This window comes from Cupressus sempervirens, chromosome 11, assembly GCF_028749045.1.
Source record: "Cupressus sempervirens isolate cs-2001-9-10 chromosome 11, ASM2874904v1, whole genome shotgun sequence".
NCBI classification, from domain to species: Eukaryota; Viridiplantae; Streptophyta; class Pinopsida; order Cupressales; family Cupressaceae; genus Cupressus; species Cupressus sempervirens.
This window is the reverse complement of record NC_143128.1, coordinates 324,172,072-324,195,143: the sequence shown is the minus strand read 5'-3', so window position 1 is coordinate 324,195,143 and position 23,072 is coordinate 324,172,072.

Below are 23,072 nucleotides of genomic sequence, written 5' to 3'. Positions count from 1 at the left end.
CCTCTCTCATGATAGAGAGCCTCCCACCAACACTAAGGAGGTTTGGCACCTTACAAGACTACTAGAGGATGGTTATATTTCAAATATAGGTGGCTTGCATTTGATTGGGAATGAAAGATTGGGAGGCATTCCCTCTCATTGGCCTTGCTAAGATAACTCAGGAGGTAGCCTTCCTATGGCTATGTAATCTTACCTAGTAGGAAGCACAAAAATGGAAATAAAAAATAGGTTTGGGAAATTTGGTCACTTTAGAAGAGTGAGAGCATATCCATACTATCCTGACCTCCCAAACACAATAGACACAATTGTTCAATTACTAGCCCTTATACTACAAAAGAAAAAGGGGGCCCTTAGTTAGGCTATGTGTGGGTTCTTTCCTCATTCAATTGTAATTGATCTTTATAGATGGTCGGGCATTCTAATAAACTCAAAAGAGTTGAGAGCATAGGCTTACTCCCATTTAGGTTAGTGAGATTGAATGTTTCCATTAAACTAGGTTTTGAACTTAGAATTCCACACTTTTAATTAAAAAGGGCCAAGGTCCACTTACCTGATTTGGTGCTAGAAAAGGCTAGGCATATTTATGAGGGTCTTCATTCCTTGTCGCATGCCATCCGTAGTCTAGGAGTTCCTTTTAGCTCGAAAAATACATGTAAGCAATTGATAATTAGATCTAGAATTTAGATTTAACAAATTATAACTTTTGTCAGATGTGCTATAGGAATAAGTATATGCATCACATAATGTATCATATGCACTATTTAAACTAGTATATCCACTATTTAAACTGGCATATGCACTACATGAAGTTTCAAATGCACTATAGAAAACTTTAAATGTGCTACAAAAATGTTTAAATGCACTACAAAAATCTTTAAAAGCACTACAAAAACCTTTAAATGTGTCAAAATATTTCTTGAAAGCATTAAAATAGAGTTGAAAAGTGTTGTAGCGTCAGAATATTGTAGATTTGATCTTTGTGTGTTCAAGGAAGCCTTTAAGAGTTTGTTGTCACTGTTGCAAAGCCTCCAAAATGTTGTTGAACCTACAACCAATCAGATCTACACAAGAAACCAACAAGAAACATAGATCTATACTAAAAATAAAAGATTAGATAGAAAGATCAAAAAATAGAGAGGCTTTGAGTTCAAGCCCCACGATGGGCACCAATTTGTACACGATATATTCGCGTATTCATGAAACTTTAATGCAGAGTGAAGATAAAATGACAATGAACTAGACTAAACCCAATAAATTATTGTCAAAATGTAAACTCTACGAATATCCCATATTTCCCTAACTACAATTGCTAAGAAAGCTCTCACACCAACATCTGAGTGACGATTCTAGAATGGGAGTATGCTTACAATGCATATCTACAAGAAAGTATGCAATATCTAAGATGAAAAATGCTGATTATATGCGGGTAACAACTCTAAAATGCTAGTAAATGGATATGCAATGAGCTAAACATGTGCTAAAGTGACACTAAATAACATGAAAACAAAGCTAAAATGCTATCAAAATGACATGAAATTGCTAAGATGACAATGTTAAGATGATAACTCAGAATGTGCCTATAGTGAAGATGCCTAAAACTTGGGTCCTTTAGCTCTTGGATTTACCTCCTATTTATAGGATTTTGAAAGGGGTTGGGGTAAGAATCAAGATTTTTACCTTTGACTAATGGATGGAGGTGAAAATGAAAATATCTCATAGGAGACTAGGAGGAAGAGTCCAATAGACTTGGTTTTGAGGATAAATGAGGATTTTTCCAATTCTTTTAAATGTAAAAGGTGGATTTTTACTTTTGTGAGGATAAATGACTTTATTGATTTAATAAATGTTCTATTTATTTTCAATAGTTTGTCTTTATCTTCCCCCCTTTTTGAATTTCATTTTATGATTTTGAATTATTTTTCTCCTCTTTTTAAAGTTGCTTTAGGTCTTGTTGATTTGATAAACGATTAATGACTTGATGTGATTTTTGATTTGAAAGTATGTTGTGTTCTTTTGATTTCCTTCCTAGTTTGTGTTCATTGATCAAAATTGCATAATTCCGGTCTTTGCCAATTTTTGGGTGTCTACACCTATTATCCAACATAATTTAATCCAACAAATATCTAGCATGGGGATTCTTGAACCCTAACTCACTAACAAAAAAAGATTTAAAAAATTCTAGAGTCATGGTTACCAAAAAAAGATTATAAGAAAAATTCCTAAGGGGTGATATCACTTCTTAAAGTAGTATTGCGAAGAAGCAAAAGTGTTAACAAATGATACACAATACGGATATTCTAAATTAAAAAAATGAATAGGGGGTTCTCAAAATAAAATTTTAAATTTTACATCAAGAAATATTGTCACATATGTCTAAAAAACATTAAAATAAGGTAATGATATAATGAAGTATAAAAAAGCTAAGGTGTAAGCATTAGAGATACTAAGCCTCTAGGTGTAATTTTGTTTGTAACTTTTGTTACAAGGTATGAAATCAAATTTCATAAAATACCCATTTAAAGTATCATAAATGCATTTCTATTGATATAAGAGACTTTCTCTTTTGTGGGCATTAAAGAGAGAAAATGCATCTCAAGATGCAAGATAGGCAAGATACTGTTATTTTCAAACTAATGAGATTTCAATTGACAATATCTCGTAAACAAAAAATAAAATAAAATATATAAAATACCCATTTGAGTTGACAAAAAAATACTTCAAGATGAACTAGCATACACCCTTTTAAATTTATATAGAGGTTAGGAAACCCCTCTAAACTTTTCAATCTAACAATTTTTTTGTATTTATTTTTTAGCTAAAATTGAGTCGAACATGCATGAATCTAAATACTATATCACATGATCTAAGTAGAGGGGTTTGATACTAATGATGTGAGATTTCTCAATGACATGATAAATCCCACTCAAAAGAGCCAATTCATACAAAAATAAAAGGATTACATGAGTCATATCTATCCTTTATTAATAAAATAATCTTGAAGCTTTATAAATTTAAAGAGAAAAAAAATACTCAAAAAACATAGACAAATTCACTTAAGAAAGATATAAGTTGGAAAATGATCTCAACTATATCAAGAATGTCTCATCTAGCCTAGTACTAGGAATACCAACTAATAATGATAATACCCTAATATGAATAATTAAAGGAGATATAGTTACAAATTCAACTCGCAAGGGATATAATCTTTATAAAATAGCACTTCAAGCTTAAACAAATATCCACATTGAAATCCCTTCACCAATATTAAATTCCCACTCACCATTATACATATATTCTTATCAAATATCATACACACTCTACAATCATTCAACTTGGAACAAGATAATAAACTTCTAGCAAGAACTAAATATATATTATATACAAATATTAAAGGATTATTCTATCTTGCCATTGAAATACAATTTTAATTTCCCCTATACTAAAATATAAAGAAAATTATTGTCAACAAGGAACGCCTTATCGACATTATTATCTCTTTAAGATGATAACTACTAGTTATTGGGATTCAAACACTTTAAAGCACTTGAGTAAAAGTTCAAGTATCATCACTAGTCATCAAGTAGAAATAGGGGAGAGGGACTAGTAGTCATGATGGGTAACTTTATCAACATATAGTCATTACATGAAATATTGTAGGACCTTTATTTTTTTTAGAATTATAAATTTAACACTTAACTACCTATAACTAAGGTTTGAAGGCGTGATTGAGAACACAAATCAATAAAATATCACACCTAGTGAAACGTGTCCAAAAACATTTAAAAAAAGATTTGACCAAAAATTAATCTAAAAATCTCTAGAAATTGAATTTTAAAATTTATTTGTTATTAATATAGTATTGTATAACTAGGGGAGAGAGACCAATAGTTGTGTAGGGTCCAATAGTCGATCACCCACTTCTGAATATATTATCCAGTCATACAACACACTTTTACTATATATATCATATTTAAATAATCTACATGTAAATAAAAAAATTCTAATATTGATTAAAATTGATCAATACTTGAGGACACGAGAACTTATAAATGTTATAGTAAAAACACAAATAAAATCATTAATAGGTGAAATAAATAGATATTTATTATATGTGTGTCACTTAAAAAATAGTATGCTCACTTAAAAATAATAGATGCTCACTTCAACAAATATTGTTATTTTAGCGTACAAATATTATTCTTGTGTGTAAATTAACTACTAGGGTAGCAATGTATATGCATTAAAGTATTTCATATTAATAATTTGTCTGTTTATAAATATAAAAGACGAATTCAATGCATACCTTGTGTTTCCCCATGATATGTGTGAGATTGTTAAAAAGTTTTAGTGTTCAACTACTTGTCAAAACATTTTAGTGATTAACTATCGATCCTTTTGTGTTGCATATAAGTTGTATTTTATACAATAATGTGTTATTTTTATAAAAACCATTTATACTTTTGTGTTAGATATAAAAAAATATTTATTATTACTAATAGTTATTTGGTCCATTTAAGTTGCATATATGTTATATTTTATATAGTTATACAATATTCTATTGATAACAAATGATATTTTAAAATTCAACTACTAGAGATTTTTAGATTAAGCTTTTGTCAAATCTTAAAAAAGTCATTTTTGGACACGTTCTACTAAGTGTGACATTTAAACAAGTTGTGTGATGAATCACACCTTCAAACCTCAGTTTTAGGAAGTCAAGTGTCTATTTTACATTTCTAAAAATAAATAAGATCTTATGATATTCAATGCAATGACTACATGTTGACTAAGTTAGCCCTCACAACTATTGGTCCCTCTTCCCTATATAAAATATAATGTATTTGCAACTTAAATGAACCAAATAGTTATTAGTAATCATAAATACTTGTTATATCTAACTTTTCACAACTATTGGTCCCTCTTCCCTATATAAAATATAATGTATTGGCAACTTAAATGAATCAAATAGTTATTAGTAATCATAAATACTTGTTATATTTAACTTTTATATCCAACACAAAAGGAAAATTAGTTCAGCACAAAAAAATATTTTTTGTTATAAAAAAACATATTTATTATATAAAATAAAACTTATATCCAACACAAAAAGACCAATTGAACAATGAAAATGTCAATAACGTTATTCATCTTAAGAAATCTTCCTATCAATTTAGATAAAGCTTTGAAGTATATATGGAAGAATGCCAAAGCCTTCTCCTCTTCACAACCCAAAGACAAAGGAGGTGTTCTTATCCTTGTGGGACCAACTTGGAGTAAAATATTAATGACTAGGGTGCCTCACCATGAAATAGAGCCATATGAGTTAAATTTATTTATAAGGGGGAAACTTTTGATGTCTGTTCAGTTTACTCTCCCTATGAATACCAAGAAATGATTAGATTTTGGAAATGGTTGTTTCATCTTGAAGTCATACATTTCTTTTCCAAGAAACTTTAAAATGATAGAGAGGTCCCAAGATAATATTGGAGGTACTAGGTTTGATTTGAAAGGTTATGAGATTTTTTTTTGGAATGGGATGATCAATAAACTCAAATTATATAAATCCCATTATGGGGAAGAAGAATAAATGTAGCAATATATGGTTTACATGGTCTAACTTTTATAAGAAGGATACAAGAATATACTAAAGGTTAGACATGTATCATTTGAAGAAATAGTTCTTCAGTTTTGAGAAATACATTAAAGGAGATCCAATGAAGGTCATTCCTAGTCCTTATCTAATCACCATACTATTATTACCTCTATTGTCCCTATTGTTGGGGTGCCCCCCCCCTCCAAGACAAAAAAAGGGTTTTCCCTCAACCTCACTCTATTAAAAGATGAGGATATTCTTGTTGCGATTAACATAATCAATTGGTATAACACCAACATAGGTTTTCAACCCTATTCTAAAAATAATTGGACTATTAGAGTAGAGTCTCAGAGGTTTCCTACCCAAGAGATATTCTTTTTATATAATTCGACTAGTAGTTCTCTGGGCCTAGGAGCCTTTTCATTCTACATATCCATTATTGCCTTATTGATTTCATCAATTGATATAGGAAGATATAGTTTGAAAGCATCATCTGTACAAAGTTTAGATGGTACAATATTCATGATCTTGTTCCTTTCAACCTCCATGGTTTGATGTATTTCCTCTGAGGTGAATATATTTTATAGAATTTGGCAAAAGAGGAAAGGATGTCCTCATGGTCTTTGATCATTATACCCTCTTTATATATGCACTCTATATTTTCTTTGGCTTTTTTATTCTTAAGCATCTAGAAGAAGAACTTAGAGCCTTTATCCTTTAGATTTATCCAATTAGCCCTTTCTCTAGTCTTGGATCCTTGTACCTTATTGGTTTCCATTTTCCTTATCTTTTTCCTAGCTTAAGTGAGGGTTTCCACCGCATTTTTATTAGTTGGAATGTCTAAGATAAATTGGTGTGGAGCCTTAACCTTGAACAAAAAACTTGGAGCAAACACTTGTGTAATTAATGACATGTACCCATCAAACCCAAAGATCAATGGTTTTTGTAGAGGTTCTTACTTCACAAACTTCCCTTCAAATAACCTAATGGCCAACTTATCATTTGTACACTGTATAAGTGTCATGATGATGTCCAACATGTGTTCTTTAATTGCATTTTTGCTAAAGATGTTTTGCGATTATTTTGGACTCATTCTTGGTAGTAACTTTCATGTTGAGAATGTCATGTTTGGTTATATTCACATTAACAATAAATCTTGGAGTTTATTCTAGTGTACTATTTGCTCTCTATTGTTATGGACTATTTGAAAATATAGGAATGATGATGTATTCAATGGTAAGGTTAGGTATCTTATTGAGTCTCTTAAGAGGCTCATTTTTTCTAACATTTCCTCACATGTAACACCATCTTGAAGTTGAAAAAGGAAAATTTCCTAAGGTTGCTGATAGAAGGAAAATTAGAGATTTCAAAGAAAGAGATTGCCTATGGATACACCACTTTAAAACAAGCATATGTGTTTGATATCACACTTGTAGATTTCATTCAATAGTTAAAGAAAGATGACAAGTGGACAACTTCTAAAGGAAGCAACAAGGAAGTCCATATTGATCAAGGTGGAGATGAAGCTACTACCAGGAAAAAAGATGATACATTACACTTTCTTTTTACTAAGGAGAACCTTGTGGACCCAAGTAGGCCAAAGAATGTTACTATGTTGTACCATTAGAAAACCCTGATGTAGACAACTTCAATGTTTTAATAAATGGTTTACCCTCCATTACCAGGAAGGGGCAGTCTTTCAATTTTTGAATTCCTATATAAAATAGTATCTTAAGTTTTTGGGTTTTAGCTGATGTAATGTAATGTCCTATTTACAGTGCCAATCTCTAATGTAGTGTATTTAACTAGTAGACTCTCGAGAAGTTTGGTATACTTTGTTCTAACTTTTAGATTTTGAGGGACTGTATTTCTTATAAACTTTGATACTCACATGTGGAAACTACTTTATATTAAAATTTAAAAACACAAAAAGACCAATAGTTGAGCATTAAAACTTTTTGACAAGTAGTTGAACACTAAAATTTATTGATAATCTCATACATTTCATGAGAAAATATAAGGCATATATTGAATTCATCTTTTATATTTATGAAAAGACAAATTGGAATACTCTAATGCATATATACATTGTACACATAAAAATAATATTTGTACGCTAAGGTAACAATATTTATATAAGTGAGCATAATATTTTTTAAGTGATACACATATAATAGATATCTATGATATTTTATTTGAGACAAAAAGTTATTTATTTCACCTATTAACAAATTTATGTGTGTATTTTTACTATAATATTTATAAGTTCTCATGTGTTCAAGTATTGGTCTATCGTAATCAACATTTAATTAATTATATATATATATATATATATATATATATATATATATATATATATATATATATATATATATATATATTTATATATATATATATATATATATATATATATAATTTAATTATAATTTATAGTAAAGATGTGTGGTATGATTAGATAATATATTCACAAGTGGGTGATCGACTATTGGATCTCACATGACTATTGGTCCCTTTCCCCTAAACATTATGTGAGTAGCATAATCATTGAATTTTTTTAGTAATGGAACCATAAAAAAAATTCTTTCTATTTTTTTTCCCCTCTTCATGTGCCCCCTCTTTTTATTGTTTGACCACTCCAATTTTCTTTATGAGTTTTGGACCATCTTTTAGGTTTGGATCCATCCTTAGATTTATTTCATTTCTATTTTGATCCACATTCATGCTCAGTCCTTCCCTAAACATGTAATGCACCCTTATCATTCATCTATATATTTTCTCTTCGTGTCTTTACTAAAAAAATAGATACAAAGGAATCATGTTAGATCAATTATATTTTCCAAGATTCAAGTTGTATATAAAGAAACAATATATATTAACTCTACTATTCTACCTTAACACTAATAGAATTTATTTGGATCAAAATTAAACTAGAAGCATCTAGATACCTTGTAATTGCTCATCTATCCCCTACATTTTTCAAGTGTAAAGTTTTTTTTTAAGGTACAATTTATTAGCAAGACTATTTTCTTGGTAAATATCATCCAAGTCTTCCATATTTTTAATTTTTATTGACTTTTGAGATATTCAAGTGCATACAGTCTAACACACACAATAGATGGATTTCTTTGGCTTTCTTTATCCAACATTCTAAATTCTTAAATATTTCTATGAGTTTTTCTCTTTTGCAATCTCTCTCCATCAATCCCTTTCTTCTAATAGATCCTCAATTTTAAGATTTTAAAATTCATAGTTAAACTAATTGAATGTTTCAAATCTCTAACAACAATGATTGACTATGACTCCAACTATGCACAAAATTGCAAAACTATTAGAAATGCTTTAGAATAACTGAGAGGGGGGGTGAATAAGTTATTCAAGGTCCAAATGTCCATTCAAACTTTTCACTAAGTGTAGTGATCCCATTCAAACATTCATTCATCCAAGCTTTAAGTTTTCTAATCAGCAAGTTACTATAAATCAACATGCAAGCATAACACATATGAAATCAACACATAACACAACGATTTACATGGAAACCCAATTTGGGAAAAACCACCAGTAACATGCTACTCCATTCTCACTCTTCTGAAGTGATGCCCTGTTAAAGGCTTACAACACACTGTTAAATGTGACCTTGTTAGAGGATTTAACCACCCTATTAGAAGTGGGCCTGGTTAGAGGACTTTAGAACATTCACTTGGAATGCCACCCTATTAAAATATTTATAAATGGCCATTAAACCAAACTAAGTCCATAGGATTTTTCTTTATCTAATATAATTTTTAGAGAGTATTAGAAAATATTTGATCTAATTACAACGTACAACTTATCTTGTAGATCTCATATCACTTCTCAGCTCATACCATTGCCTGGCCTTCAATCATTGCAACTCTGATAGCTTGCCCTCCTTTCAAGCTTAGTCTTCTTGAGTCTTTATGCTCAATGTACCAGTGCAATCATCTCTTCATGACCACTTATAGAAGTAGAGCCTCTATTCTCTTCCTTCTCCTAGATGTCTTCTCCTTGACACCCTTCTAACCACTTCACAGATTTGGCTCTTCAACAGCAACATTATCAACAACATTTTCTTCTTGGTCTATGACTCCTTAAATAGACATCTTGGAGTTCTTTTTCTCGCTCGATTCTTCCATTCTTTAGTTTCAATTCATATGGATTAGGTAGGATTCATTGCATCTAACCCATATTTTGTTTCCTTTAGAAACTTCTTGAATAATCCTCTTGAATTCTCCCAAGAATGGTTTACATAGAATTCTATGCCACCAGCTCATCATCCTTATCTTCCAAATCGTTCAAAAAATTCAAGGTAACCACTTTGTCCGCTCAAATTTGGTGATTCTTCGTCACTTGAAATAATGTAGCAGCTCAACACTATTGAAACAGTGGTGCTTGGCACATACTGTCTTACTCAGTATCAATTTTTTTTTTCTTGATGCTTGGCACCTAAAGATCACTTGGCACCAACTAAGATTTTTTGATGCTCGACACCTGATCTTCACTTGATACCTAAAGATCACTCAGCACACACTAGAATTTCATGTTACTCGACTCCAATTGAGAATTTGCTTGGCTTCAACTAGCTTTCTTGGCACCCACTAATGATATTAGTTTAAAATTTGTAGTCAACCTTGTTACAACTTCTTACTTGTCATGTCCCCTTTTCAAATAATTAAAAATAATAAACTTTGCTAAGGCAGGCAGGCTCCAAAAAGGTGAAGTTTCAGCAAAAGGGGCTAATCTTTGGAAACCAATGGACTAATAAATAAAAATTATTATTAAATTATATTTTATTAACCCCTATTGGACGTGAGTTAGGGTTATGCCCTCTTTTAAGGAGGTTTGGAGGCATTTTGGGCTCATTCCAGAACTTGATTTTTGCTTATTGCTTTGTTGTTCTTCAGAGGCTGCCAAACCTGTGGAGAAGGAGACCCAAGGATGGGAGTTTGAAAGTTTATAGGAAGGCTAAGGATGGGAGTTTGAAGCCATTCCATGTGCAAGCTCATGCAAAGTTTTCCCTTGTGTTGAACAGTGCCAATTTGTGGATTTTCGGGTGTGTTTTTTGTAAGAGTTTGGTGTTTTCGGTTGGGTATTTCATACCAGTTTGGGTTGCTTCTATATTTCCAAATTTAAGATGTTAAAATAGATCTAAATATATTTATTGGGACGTGGTTAAACTTTTGAGATAGTTTATTAGTGTTTTATGGTGTTTTTGGGCATTTTTTGTGTTATTTCGGGAGCCCGATGAGCATAGTTTTTGCCCTACATTTGTGAGCTGTTGTTTAGATGCTATATAGATCTAGAAATTTCATTTTTTAGGCTGTTATGCTACTGAAATTTTTGTAAAAATGTTCATTTTCAGATTTATTAATAATATGTGAAGTTGTGAAGTTTTTGGCACTATTTCGGACATACTCGATTTGGGGTTTATTGAGAAATTGGTGGATCTTTGTAATATTGGTTGTTTGGTTTTAAAAATTTGATTGAGGCTTGAAATATCATAGGAAATTAGAAAAAGGGACATTTCAGTGGTATCAGAGCTATGATCTTGCCAGCCTAAGGGTTTGTAGAAGTTTGCATGCAACCAAGTGAAAGAGAAAAGAGATATTTGCAGCGAGAAAAGAATAAAGAAATTTTAATCAAACCTCTAGTTGAAAGTAAAAGTACAAAATTCAAGGAAGGGAAAACTATGTCTGATCCAAATGAGATGGAAAAGAAATTCTTTCAAGACATCCAAAATACTTAGATGCAAACAGTAGATAGTTTGGCAGAAACTAGAGAGGCTTTGCAAATATTGACAAAAAAATTGCAAGGAGTTGCATCTATTAATGAGAAAGGGGGCACTTCAAAGGAGCCAAGAAATCTAAAATCCACACCATCTAAATCAACCAAAACTATTTTCTTGCTTGCAGATGAGCCACCAGTACCGAATCTAGCCCTTAATCTCGTGGAAGAGGTTACAGGTAACTTGATTGCATTAAGAGCCACTTACAATGGCTTAGATGATGACTTTCGCAGTTCTGTTCCTTTTAGAGAATATGTGGATATGATGAACTCTTTGATGCCCAAGAAAGAGAATAGGAGGGAGCATGACATAAGTGGAAGAGAGATCAAAAATAAAATAAGCAAGTTTACAACACCTACTTTTGATGGAACAAATAAAATTTCAGCTAGAGCATGGCTACAAAAATTACAGACTTTCTTCATGGAATGATGCAGCCTATGATTGGTGGTATCATGGAATGACTACTTAAGGTCATGATCAGGTAACTACATTTGATGATTTCAGTCAAAGAGTGATAGATAGATTTGACCTCAAGGATGATGAAAAGTACTTTAAAGAATTGTCAAAGTTGAAGCAAACCAAATCAGTTAATGAGTATATAGAAGAGTTTCAAAAAGTGGCTGTTATGGTACCTAATATGAGTGAAAAGAGGATTGTTTATCTTTTTCTTGATGGTTTAGAAGATTCTGTTAAGGGTTTGGTTAAGGCTTTCTCACCCTCAACCTTACAGGAAGTTATCAAAAGAAGCTTGCAACTTGAAACTTGCATACCTATGAAACCAGTCACTAATCAAAAACCCCCAAATCTTTGGGAACATAAGGGAAATTTTCAGAAAAAGAATTTCCCAACACTACCACCAAAAGATGTGATAAATGTGGGAAAAAAGAAGGTAGATGAAGAGACTAGGAGTGAATTACGAAGGAAAAAGCTTTGTTTTACTTGTAGAGAACCATGGGTTCCAGGACACAGATGTTTGGGGAAAGGCCAAGTGCACTTTATTGAAGTTGCTTCAGAATCTAATTCAGATGAGCATGAGGAATTTCATGACACTAAGGAGGAGGTAGAAGAAGAGAAAGAAAAAGAAATCAGCAAGGATGGCACTTTAGCAGCATTATCAGGAGTCCCAAGATACCATCCCTTTCAAATTCTAGGGGTACTAGCAGGGAAAAGGTTGATAATTCTTCTTGATAGTGGGGCAACTCAAAATTTTATTGATGAGGGATTTGTCATGAAAAGAGGGCTTAAAGTAAAAGATTTTGAGGGATTCAATGTTACTGTAGCTGATGGATTCACTATACCTTGCACACGGGTGGTGAAACAACTCAAGATGACCTTAGGAGATTATGAGTTATGTGATGACTTCTATGTGGTTGGTATTGGGGAGACAGATCTTGTATTGGCTGTTCAATGGTTGCACTCTATTGGAGGCTATTACATGAACCATCAAACTATGGAGTTTAAATTTCATTTCAATGGGAAAGAAGTCATATTGAGAGGCTTATCGAATGGAGCACCTAAGGCGATCTCTGCAAAGAGGATGGAGAGGACTTTTCGAAGAGGTCAAGTAGCATGGGCAGAAGGAGTCATAATCCATCCCACAAGCTCTCCAAAGAATCAAGGTAATTTCCATTTTGAAATTCAGAATATTCTTGATAAGCATGGTATAGTTTTCAATGACTTGCCTCTAGGATTACCACCAAATAGAGGTTTTGAGCATGTTATAGAGTTAGAACAGGGTGCCTAACTAGTTATAACAACCCCATACCGCCATCCAAGAGGTTATAAGGAAGAAATTGAAAAAAACTATTAAAGAACTCCTGGACATGGGATTCATAAGGCCTAGCTCTAGTCCATTTGCATCATCTGTGGTACTTGTTAAGAAAAAGGATGGTACAATGAGAATGTGTATAGACTACAGGGCTCTAAACAAGAAGACCATAAAAAATAGGTATCCCATACCACGCATAGATGAACTCATTGATGAGTTACATGGTGCTGTATACTTCTAAAAAATTGACTTAAGATCAGGGTACCATCAAATTCGAACGAGGAATGAAGATGTGGAAAAGACTACTTTCAAATGTCACTATGGGCACTTTGAATTTATTGCTATGCCATTTGGCCTCACTAATGCACCTGCAACATTCCAATCTTGTATGAATAAGGTATTCAGCCAGCATCTTCGAAAATTTGTTTTGGTATTTTTTGATGATATCTTGATTTACAGTAAAACATGGGAAGAGCATCTAAAGCACATAGACACTGTTTTGGGAATCTTGGAGCAGCAATCCTTCTATGCTAAGCTATCTAAATGTGAGTTTGGTTTGACAGAGATCCTATATTTGGGACATATTATAAGTTCTAAAGGAGTACAGGTTGATCAACAAAAAATCCAGGCAATTTTGGATTGGCCTCCACCCACTAATCTTACACAGTTGAGAGGTTTCTTCAGGTTGTGTAGCTACTATAGGAGATTTGCCAAGGGATTTTTTCAGCTTGCTTCCCCCTTGACTGATTTGACAAAGAAAGGAGCTTTTTTTTGGACAGAAGAGGCACAAAAAGCATTTGATAAGCTTAAGGAGGTAATGAGTTCATGCCCTGTGCTTGCAATTCTAGATTTCTCTTTACCTTTTGTTGTTGAATGTGATGCTTCTGGAGAAGGTATAGGGGCTGTCCTAACTCAAAGGGGACATCCAATAGCATTTGAGAGTAGAAAATTAAATCAATTAGAGAAAATTTACTCCATCTATGATAAGGAAATGTTGGCAATCATGCATGCACTTCATAAGTTTAGACAATAATTGGTATGTGGGAGATTCATTGTAAAGACAGACCATAATAGCCTCAAGTTCTTCTTGAACAAAAGGGATTTGAATGATCGTCAACAAAAATGGGTAAGTAAATTGCAAGCTTATGATTTTGATATTGAATACATGAAAGGAAAGAATAATGTGGTTGCTGATGCTCTCTCAAGAAAGCCCACTTTGTGTTCCTTAACATCTATCTCTATTGATTGGAAAGTCTCCATAATTTTAGAGTATGCTAAAGATTCCTTTGCCACCAAGATTTTGGATAAGTTAGTGGATGATAATAGGTACAAGGTTGTTGATGAATTGATTTATTACAAGAACAGGATATGCTTAGTGCCAAGATCAAAAACTAAGGAGAGGATATTGAGGGCCTTTCATGACACACCTTTGGCTGGTCATCAGGGATACTTCAAGACATACAGGAAAATTCAAGAGCAGTTTTCATGGAAGGGTATGAAGGAGGATGTCCTTAAACACATTAAGGAATTTATGGTATGCCGACAAAGCAAGAGTGAACAAAATTTTCCTGCAGGGTTGTTGCAGCCACTTCCTATTCTTCAACAAAAATGGGAAAGTATTTCCAACTTCATCACTGGGTTGCCCAAGATTCAAGGTAAGGATTTCATATATGTGGTGGTAGATAGACTAACTAAGTATGCACATTTCTTTCCTATCACATCTGATTTCAAGGCATCACAAGTGGCCGAATTGTTCTTCAAGGAAATTTTTAGATTACATGGCTTGCCTAGAAACATTGTTAGTGGCCGGGATAGTAGATTCCTCAGCTCTTTTTGGAAGGAGCTCTTTCATTTGGTAGAAACTAAACTCACTCCCAGTAGTAGCTATCACCCTCAAACAGATGGACAAATAGAGATAGTTAATAAATGGATAGAGGGATATTTGAGGAATTATGTTTCAAATCAACAACATGCTTGGGTGAAATGGTTACACCTAGGGGAGTATTGTTACAATACATCTCATCACATGTCTATTGGTATGCCTCCTTTTCATGCTCTTTATGGTTATGATGCCCTTTCCTTTGTTGATCTAATACTTTCTGATAGCAGAGTACTTGCAGCAAGTGATTTCATCAAGCAAAGCCAAGACATAATAAGGTCCCTCAAGGATAATCTACAACATGCACAGAACCAACAAAATTTATATGCTGATAGGAAAAGGATTGAAAGATATTTTGAGGTAGGAGATTTGGTATTTATTAGGTTGCAGCCATACAAGAAAAGCACCTTGAAGAGGAGTGGGGCAGAGAAACTCAAGCCAAGGTTCTATGGGCCTTATAAGATCATCAAGAATGTAGGAGAGGTAGCTTATGAATTGGAGCTCCCACCAAACAGCAAAATACATAATATTTTTCATGTATCTTGCCTAAAGAAGGTTCTAGGCTAGCAAACCATAGTATCTACAGAATTATCACCTCTTGATGATGAAGGGAAATTAGTTTTGATACCAGAAGAATTTTTTGATACAAGAGATAAAAGATTGAGAAACAGGAGCGCCATAGAGCATTTGGTCAAATTGAAAGGATTACCACTAGAGGATGCAACTTGGGAAGGAACACATATTCTTGAGAATTCCAACCTTCATTTCTTGAGGACAAGCAATATTTGGGAGGGGAGGACATGTCATGTCCCCTTTTCAAATAATTAAAAATAATAAACTTTGCTAAGGCAGACAGGCTCCAAAAAGGTGAAGTTTTAGCAAAAGGGGATAATATTTGGAAAAAAATGGACTAATAAATAAAAATTATTATTAAATTATATTTTATTAACCCCTCTTGGACGTGAGTTAGGGTTATGCCCTCTTTTAAGGAGGTTTGGAGGCATTTTGGGCTCATTCCAGAACTTGATTTTTGCTTATTGCTTTGTTGTTCTTCAGAGGCTGCCAAACCTGTGGAGAAGGAGACCCAAGGATGGGAGTTTGCAGGTTTCTAGGAAGGCTAAGGATGGGAGTTTGAATCCATTCCATGTGCAAGCTCATGCAAAGTTTTCCCTTGTGTTGAACAGTGCCAATTTGTGGATTTTCGGGTGTGTTTTTTGTAAGAGTTTGGTGTTTTCGGTTGGGTATTTCATACCAGTTTGGGTTGCTTCTATATTTCCAAATTTAAGATGTTAAAATAGATCTGAATATATTTATTGGGACGTGTTTAAACTTTTGAGATAGTTTATTAGTGTTTTATGGTGTTTTTGGGCATTTTTTGTGTTATTTCGGGAGCCCGATGAGCATAGTTTTTGCCCTACATTTGTGAGCTGTTGTGTAGATGCTATATAGATCTAGAAATTTCATTTTGTAGGCTGTTATGCTACTGAAATTTTTTTAAAAATGTTCATTTTCAGATTTATTAATAATATGTGAAGTTGTGAAGTTTTTGGCACTATTTCGGACATACCCGATTTGGGGTTTATTGAGAAATTGGTGGATCTTTGTAATATTGCTTGTTTGGTTTTGAAAATATGATTAGAGGCTTAAAATATCATAGGAAATCAGAAAAAGGGAAATTTCATTACTCCAATGTTTCTAAGTATGACCAACCTCTATATCTTTGAGTATGCTATCAATATATCATTTGACCATTGTCTTAACTGATCCTTGCACTTCATTACAACATCATAACTCAACCTTTCCCTTAGGTGCTCTTGTTACATCTTATTGATCAAATCCTCTTCATCAATCAAATAAGTGATAGTACTTAGATCTTATAAGCAAATGTAATTCCTACAAATAGCAGGTTTGACTTCAATGACAAAACAATGATTGAAAACAACAATCTTCCTTCTTTGCAACAATCTCCCTCTTTGATCTTCAACAATGAGCTTTTCAATCAGATTTCCAACAAAAACCACGAAGACAAGAGTTTTCTTGGAACCTAGAAATAGATGAAAATTCCAATAAAATATCTATCTCTCATAAAAATTGAGGATTTGATATAAATTTTAAGAAAGAAGTTAAACTACAATAGTAAAAGTTGTTGGAAATCTAATAGGAAAAGTGGGCTATTGAGTGGGGCGTTGAATCAAAATCTATATATAAAATTTTTAACACTTCAAACATGAAAAATATTTGATTTCTTCACATTAATCCTCCTTTAACATTAACCTCATATCAATGTAATCACTGACCTCGTCATAATATTAGATCTAACTTCTAATTGCATGAATGAATACTCATAAAAAAATAACACACAAATTTGGTAATGCAGAAACACTCCAAGGTGAAGGTGAATCTTTGGTGGGGATGACACTTGCAAAATATTCACTACTATAGTAATAAAGTGTGACTATTAAGGCTTCAATGTTTGATCACTTTTGATGATCTACCCTGTGAGAGGTCTACCCTATTGAAGGCTTATAAGACTGTTAAGTCCTAGCTTGATTAAAGGATTTAAACATCACATTTAAGTGAGTACTTTGTTAGGAGATTTACAAAAGAATGTTAAAGATACCCTATTAAGATATTCAAACCTTGAAACACCTATTAGAATATTCAATACCTGATACTTGGGTTTACACTTCAATGCTGATTTTAGATCTCCTCCATGCAATGTATTATCACCACTTTGTGATTGATCTTTTGCAACTTTGCTCAAAATTGTTCACTACACTACTTAGTTTCTTCTACTTGATTCAACTCTCTACTTTTCATGTAACCAAACTCTTAATCACATATGCTCCATACATGCTCACACACACATATGTACACATACAAACTAGGTAATAAACCCTTCTTAAATAGATGTTTGGTTGAACCTTCTAGATCAAGATCAATGATCAAAATTTATTCCTTTTTCCACTTAGTCTTTACAATTTTTTGATTTGTGAATTTCCTTACACACAAATTGATGATCCTCTAATAGATGTGTAATAACATCCTTGATTAGATCCTTGATCTATAAAACACACTTCTAGTTTGATAAAAATGGTTTACATAATATTTTGTGCCATTCCAAACAAATATGCAAAACTGTCTTGCTCAACACTTATACCATACTGATGCTTGGCATAAACTATTTCTTCATGTTGTCCCTCAACCTTAACTATACTCGATGTATACTAAATTTCTTAGCCTTTGTATCACTAAGCTTCTACTACTTTCTCTAAAAAAACTCAGCAATTAGTGGTATACTCAACAACCTTTGGCTTGCTCGACAGTAACTACTGTTCAGTACTAAACTTGAAATATACATGTATTTAATACATGGATCAACCTATATAGGGTGGCTCAGATAGAGTGATTACCAACCAATCTTGTCTTGTAAATGACTAAGTGTTTGACACTAATAAACAACTTTTTCTCAGGGATCAACAATCTCCACCTTTGACATTAGTGGCAAAAACACTTTGTCATGATAAAAAACTATTCAATACAAAATTGAAACATAAATACGCCCCCTTAGGATATAATCCATACCTTGACTTGGTAAACACTATACACATATTCTAGACTCTGCTATGGGTATATACATGTTCAAAACATCAATACTCCCCTTGATCATCATCATATTTCTCCCTTTTTTGTCACTCATGGCTGTTGGGGTGTAGGGGTCAAGCCAAACTTATCCAAAAATAGTTTGTGGACTTGCAAAATGTTACCTAATGTACTATCCCATTTTATTCATAAATATTCCATAGCATGAATCTCAATCTCCAATCTTACTACTAGATCGACCAAACTATCTACAATTGATAGATTTAGATCTATTTGGACCAACTCTTTTTCATTATTTATATGTATTTTCATAACCTCAAGATGATTTTTCATCATAACTTGGATAGATATAAGCTTAGATCTTATTCTATTGTATTATAGAGTCAATTTAGTGAGCTTACCTTGCTGAAAATTGAGGTTGGATAAGTGTATTACACTAGAACTTACGTCCATTGTCAGTGCATTGGCATGATGTTGTAAATCCTCCTCTAACTTATCCACTGTCCCTCTTATATCCTTTGTGAATATGGAAGTATCACACAACTTCTTGAACAATGTATGTATTGTTGACCTTATGGTCAAATAATTTGTCTAATTAGTGACTTAACACTTAGTCAGTTGGTTTCATTGCTACTGAGCTCTACAATATCTACTAATCTCACCATAACTCTAGTAGTTTTAACCAAATTTTTTAGTTCCTATAGAGCTAATTAGTCAGACTATATTTCATGTCAAGATTCATCATATTTATCAATCATCTAAGATAGAGTATAGTGTCTACTAAGCTTTGTAGTGTCAACTGAGCTTGCAATGTTAACAAAGTGAATTCAGTGTTGACTGAGCCATGTAGTGTCAATTGAGTAATTCAATATCCACCAAATTTTTCAATCTTCACTGAGTCATATAGTGATGACTAAGTTCCTACTACTTGAAGTGATTAGTATGGATCGAGCTTCAACATCAACCAAGTGCCAAAGTTTTTCGAGTGTTAGAACATCACTAAATTGTCTTTAGAACCCAAGTTATAATAGTGGTTTAACTTAGTGAATAATGATAAATTTTGTATCATAGCCGACTCTAGAAGCTAATTAATTGGATTGGTATATATGTAATGTATTATATCATATCCAAATTAAGTATGTGAAAAAGTAAGATGTAGGTGAGTATGAATTAAAGAAGGCTTCAAGAAGTATAGGAAAAAAAAAGACTTATCTATCATAGTCAAGTGATCATTATTATTCAAAGGAATCTCATTTAGTTACTGATTCATCCTAATAGGTGCATGAATCAAATCCTTTCACACGGTGGACTTAATAGTCTCATACCAAATATCCTAACATAGTGCATACTTCATTATATGTTGTAAATCCTTTCACAAGGTGGACCTAACATTCCTTATTGCTCCTATCAGGGCAAAGCGCCAAAAGTGTTTAATTTTAAGCTTTAATGGGCTAACTTTATACTGCAGTAATAAATCTTGTGGGTATCATCCCCACTCTAGTTTTACTTTCTATTTGGAAGGTTTCTGGGTTACCAATGTTGTGTCAAAGTATTATGAATATTTTATTGCTTCCAATCTTTCATGCATGCAACTAGATCAGATTGCATGTTGAATTAAATTTTAGTTTTATTGGTTCCTAATTTGCCCCTCCCCTCTTAGTAACCTAGTCTATATTACATTTCCAAAAATTGGTATTAGAGCATTGGTTCTCACATCATAAGTTTAGCAGATTGAGAAAAGATCAGAGACAATGGAAGTCTATAGACTAGAGAAAGCTATTGAAAATAAAAAATTGGATCTGCAATTAGCCATGGATTAACTCAGAAAGCAAAGGAGAAAGTCTCTCAATCGATAAAAAGAAAAAAAGATCTTGCAACATATATGAATGAATATCTCTACATTGAAGAAATAATTGATGACATTTGTCAAGAAAGAAGTTCAAATGAAGCTAATGCAACAATCAAAGATCTACTTGATAAGAATCTTACTCTTCATGAAGAAATTCAATCAGTTAGATTATGTGAATTTATGGAACAAAAAGACAAAGCCAAAGAAGAAATAGAAGAAAAGGATAATGAAATTAATCAACTATCTCTTTAGCAATTAGATCTGATTGATCAACTCAATGATGAAAATCATGGGCTTATCAACTTGAGGACAAAAAATGAAATATTGAAGAATGATCTTAGCATAGAGAAGCAAACCAATGAGAGGATCATGAATTTACAAGAAAGCATGAATCAAATGGATAAGAAAACTCAATTTAGACATATAAGTAAAGCTAGATTAGGATACATAGAAGAAGGTGAATCATCTCAGCAAGGAGCTCAAAAGAAAAAAAGGCCTACATGTAGTCATTATGGAAAAATAGGTCATACATCAAATAAGTGTTGGAGAAATGGTAAATCAAATTTCAAAGGAAAGTGTTATAGTTGCAACAAACTGGGACATAGAGAAAGTGAATGCATAGAGAAACCTAAGTTTAAAGGAAAATGTAACAATTGCAACAAACAAGGACACACATATTTAGAGTGTAAGACTAGGAAATGGAACCCAAAAAAACAAAATTTCAAAGATATATTTGGTTGGGATTACAATACATGGTGCAGATGTCACTACTATGGTGAGTTTGGGCACATTGGAGCAAACTACATAAAACATCACACAAAGAAGAGATATACCACAAAGAGATGTTTTGTATGTATAGAACTTGGACATCTTGCCAAGAACTGTATGAATAGAGGAAGAGTGGAAGATGAAAAGAAACTTAAGACCAACAATATCAAAAGTAAGATAAGGCAACAATAGGTAAGGAAATATCTTGAGGAGTAAATCAGAGTAATGAAAGTGTTGATGGCCAAGTCAATGAGTTGGGTGAATCATCCATCTCAACCTAGTTCTATATGGAGATTACAAAATTGTGATTCAAAAGAAGACATCTAACATCAATTCTAGTTAGCAAGAAAAAGATCTATCATCATTCAAGATGCATGAGAATTACCATGTGAAGATGATAGCTAAAGACCTTACCGAGCAAGGTTAGGTTGCAAGACCTTACCAAGCAAGGTAAAGATGCAAGACCTAACCAAGTTTGGATACATATGCCAAGTTGGTGACTCTACCAACTACCAAGTTTAGATTGAGAGGTGGTAACCTTATTGAGTTTGAAGTTCTCTTTGAGTTGGTAGTTCTTATTGAGTCAAGAGACCTTATTGAGTTGAAGGTGTCTTCTGAGCATTGAAGACTAAACCAAGTAGAGGAAAAACTGTCACCAAGAGAACATTTGTACAAAGTATTAATGATGATCATAAAGACAAAAAATTTTTAGAAGGAGGAAATTGATCAAATCATTTCACTATGATCTTTTAGAGCTAAGAGAGACGAGAAATTTTAGAGCCCCTGAGTGACTTGAGGTAGTAATTATTGAAGTTTACTTCCATGTTCAAAGTTTAACTAAGTGAATGGCATCTTCTAGTAGCAAGGTGAAAATGGGTTCAAAGATGTTGATTCAAGGAGTTGATTGCAAGGCTCCCATATTCAAATTGAGTCTAGTAGTTGTAGAAGCACCTAACCCTACTGGTGCACAATCATAGATTCCTCCAAAGGTACTCCTTATTCATGATATCCAATCATTTTACCACTATTCAATTCAAGAATTGGAAACCCTAAAAATGAATCAGGCATTCATTGAGCTGTGTGTGGATGGTGTTTTAAAACCTGGGCACAAGCATCTGGAGATGAAAGGTTTAACACATATTCTACATATGCCAAGGGATTTCCAAGGGAAATGGATTAGGTTCATCTTGAGCTAATTCCATGACATACATTTGTGGTTGGATCACCCTATTCATATTAGAACAAAGAGGATACATAGAATTACTAGGTTGCCAATGTTGAACAAGGCGAAGAACAAAAAAACCCTAGGTTTGGATGAACTGACTATGAGAACTCTTTCCAAGTGGGATAATAGAGGCATAAAGTTGAACAAAGTAACTAACATGGAAATTAATTTTGGCATCCATTTTATTGCACACAAGATATAAAGCTCAAGAATAGAATTTCCTATGAAGTTGTTGACTTGGCTTACAAGGTGGTGAAGAACAATTTATCCTTTGACCTTGTCGAGTTGCAGTTGAGCCAATTCAACAAGAACATGGAAAGTGTATTAGTTTCAAAGAATAATCCATGTAAGTTTGGTTCCTTGTTAACCTATTTATTTTTCTATGTGCAAAATTTTTTCCCTTCAAAATGAAATGTGGTATGGAAGAAAAAAACATTGATATTATATCAGATAAATGAACTTATAGTAGAGATGGGAGAAAATTTTGAAAGTATAATGGATAACTACTCTGAGTCCTTCAAAGAGAAAATGAAAGCCAAATTTAGAGTACCAAGGAAGTTGGTAAAATATTATGAACATGATATTTT